At 42.9% G+C, this 3,491-nt stretch overlaps 1 pseudogene; it reads left to right on the top strand.

The window, feature by feature from the left end:
• Positions 1-544: 544 nt before the first annotated feature.
• LOC147473165 (BTB/POZ domain-containing protein At3g05675 pseudogene) lies at positions 545-961 on the top strand (annotated as a pseudogene).
• Positions 962-3,491: the final 2,530 nt, after the last annotated feature.

Below are 3,491 nucleotides of genomic sequence, written 5' to 3'. Positions count from 1 at the left end.
GTGTTGAGTACTTAGAGGCACCCCTTGGGAGGAGGCCGAGGAGGAGGAGATTCTTAAAATTACACCCGCCTAGGAGCTCAAGCTGAACCAATCCTTGCCCGCCTCCAACCAAACTTAATCCTACAGCCATCACAGAATTTTATGTCGCCTATCCGCTTTGCCACATCTTCTTCTCCTTCCATGAATGATCCGAATCCTCCGCCAAGAGCAACTTGAGTATATGCTTACGTAAGATGATGATGCCCCACTTGTTGCAGCCAACCATTTCAAGAGATAAAAAGTGAAATGAGGGAATGCTCGAGAAGTTTACTAAACAGATTCTATGGCCTCATCGAGTCGCTTTTAAATCTGAGTCTCGTGGCCTAGTTTTGGGACACGATAAGTTACCGAACTGCAGTCCCTTCTTCTTGATTTAGCTTGGGCATGCCAAATTTTAACTAAATTGGAAACATTGAGAGAATTTGTAATAAGTGGGTGGAAGCATCGAAAAACATTGTGAAGGCCGTTGAGGTTCAAACTCCGTGATGTCGACATGCTTGAGACGATGGTGAAGGTCATTGAAGTTGCAGCTAAGGTTTTGGAGGCAATTGCATATGGTACCGCGATACTCCCAACCGTTAAAAGGCTTCACATGGTAAAGGTTTGGCTTCCATTTGTAAGAATGATGAAACCTTTAGTTGATTCTACTACAATCAATGATGACGATTCTCCGCCATTCAAGATGGATGGAGAGCTATGGCAAAGTTTGAATCAGCATTTGTCTCAATGTCGCTATAAGTACTCATCGAGATCAAGCGAAGATCTTGACCGATTGGTCGAGGAATCGACATTAGGTATCCCGACTTTGACTGAGGCATTTGAGGTGTGGTGTTATAGGTCTAAAGTTGCAAAGAGAAGGCTTGGCGATCTCCCAAGTGTTACCAACTCATCCATGACAACATCTTCATATCACCAACTTTGAGCTCTAAACTCTAATACTTCGGGTTGGAAGATGCGCGCCTTGTAATCCTCATTTGCTAAATGTTGATTAGCTTCAACTACCATAGTAATGGAGATCGGTAATCAGATTGATGGAACACCGTAATGGTTTCTCTTAGAACTTTGATATCCGGCGGGCGTGTCAAGGGTTCGATGCCATCGCTTTCCATGCCGATGACTCGACCTAGCAACTATAGATTTGGAGCCAATCAAGTATGACCGTGTGTCAAACCGTGTCGCGAGGGAGACGAAGGAATATTCAGCATTCCTTTCCAATGAGAACTAGATCAGAGGTCGCTGCTGCTTCGCCGCGAGCTTCCAGATGTAGAAACCGCTATGTCCGGCGTAAGAGGCGAAGAAAAGCCGATGCCACGAGAGGTCGGGTTCCTCGAGCAAAGCCGCCTGCCAAGGGATTAGACGGAATAAAGTCAATCGGAGATAATAGATTAGGTTCCGGGCTGAGTTGTAGTAGGTGCCTTCCCCGCCCGTGTACACCTCATCGGGCCATTTTACTATGAAGAATTCAAATATTAATAAAAGGAAAACAGAGAAAAAGGCTTCATTCGACAAAAAGCAGAGGAAAAGGACCCGCTTCTGCCGTGGATAACATGGTTCCGGACATCGAATGATTCCCCACAAGGTGCCCGAAACTCTCATTTTGAAGTACATCCAATTGTAAATTTCATTCTCCTGCGCCCAATTCCTACCTTTTCGCTTGGTGATTTGACTTTTCGATTGAGGAACGGCTTGCTGGCCGCTGCCACGCAGCTTCGATGCGGAAACCGCCCCCCTAAGTTGGCTTAAAGATCATAAAATGGCACTATGGGTGCTTTTAAAATTAGAAAAATCTGGAGTTGAAGTCCACAACACTAGTTACCTAATTGGATGATTATCACCAACCACCACCTAGAAACTCTCCTTATAATAATAACCTTCCTCTTCGAGACAAGTTATGCCCAAATAAAAAGCAGCAACCCCCGAACAAGATAGATCGACCGCCACATGCACTCAAGCGGGGTTATCTTCAACTCTAAGATCTCTTCTAAACCATACTATACTACTACAACCGCTATTACCACCACCACCACCTAACAAGTCCACTTTGACATTTTTTTTTTCTTTAGCAACTCAAACCCAAGAAAACAATCTCTCAGATCAAATCTATGTTCGGTCATGCAGTAATAATTACTATAGACTGTGAAAGAGAAGTTTTAGGACTTATAACAAGATTGCTTTTTCTTTTTTCTAGTATGGTTTAGGCCAATAAATGTATGGGTCATAGATTCTGCTCTTATCCCCTTGAACTTGTAATGTTTTATCCTTATTCTAAGTAAATTATTACTGCTGTGGTCGGTGGAGAGTGGGATTATGGCTGAAGTCAAAGAGGCTGCAAAGGAAGCAGGGGCGTATTTATGCAGAGGCAAAGACAAGCTTTTTTTCAAGCAAAGAATGATGACACTAAAAAACAGAAATACGCCTAACCTTTATCCTTTGTCCTAACCTTTTATCCTTCTACTATTCCATCTATCCTTTGCTACTGCTTTTAATAGGGGCTCGGGGAAAGAACCTAAGCTCAAAAAAGCAAAGCACTACCGCGAAAGGAACAAGGGCGAGATGGATAGGCTAGGATCGGGAAGGTTGAAGCTCAACCATCAACAAAAATGCTCGAGGGAAGGGTTGGGCTCTAGAATAGCGTTTAAGCCATGCATGTTGAACCAGCTCTTTTTAAGGTAAATATATGAGACCCATCAAGTGTAGGAATTAGTGTTTGGTTATCCGACGCCTTAAAGGTTGAGACAAACCAAGCTTTCAAGGAATTATCAATGCCTCGATGTGTACACCTAATTGTCAATCATATATCCCTAATTGTGTGAAAAAAAAAAAAAAAAAAAAACCCAACATCATTAATGTAAGATAAGATACCAATATTTCTTACTTGCTTAAAGTTTTCAAACCACGCACCATTGAGAACCTCCACTGAATCAGCATCCAAGCCTCCATCCTAGCTTGAACGGCCAAAACCTCTTCCAATTTAGTTCTTTGGGATACCATTTCAGCAGTGAGCTCGTCATTACGTTTTTCAGCTTCCTCAGCCCCTCGTCCTTTGTACTTCCTCTTCAGCACTGCTCCTTTGCACTTCCTCCTCTAAGTGAATGGATCTCATCCTTCTAGGCGATGGTGGCATGACACCATGCCCAAGGCCTTTACAATATCCAGATCTTACACCCAATATCTTTACTAAAAATTTCATCCTCGGTCTTTGGCTCACCACCACCCCGCCTTGACTCAACTTTAAGTTGTCGATCCGGGTTCTCAGAAGTTTAAACTAGGGATAAATATATGAAATTAAAGTGCAATGGTAAAAGCAAGTAAGAGTCATTTAACTTACATAATTTTCCCGCTAGCCACAGACTAGTCCATCCCTTACTACTAAAGTGGGTTCGGACGGTAGAATTCAATCTTTCCCACAGCTTTGTTGGGTTTCAGTCGCTACTGAAAAATATTTGAAAACG

Source organism: Coptis chinensis, unplaced genomic scaffold, assembly GCF_015680905.1.
Source record: "Coptis chinensis isolate HL-2020 unplaced genomic scaffold, ASM1568090v1 utg4262_pilon_pilon, whole genome shotgun sequence".
In the NCBI taxonomy this organism is placed as follows: domain Eukaryota; kingdom Viridiplantae; phylum Streptophyta; class Magnoliopsida; order Ranunculales; family Ranunculaceae; genus Coptis; species Coptis chinensis.
The sequence above is the reverse complement of the archived record's forward strand: the minus strand, read 5'-3'. Positions and strand labels throughout refer to the sequence as shown.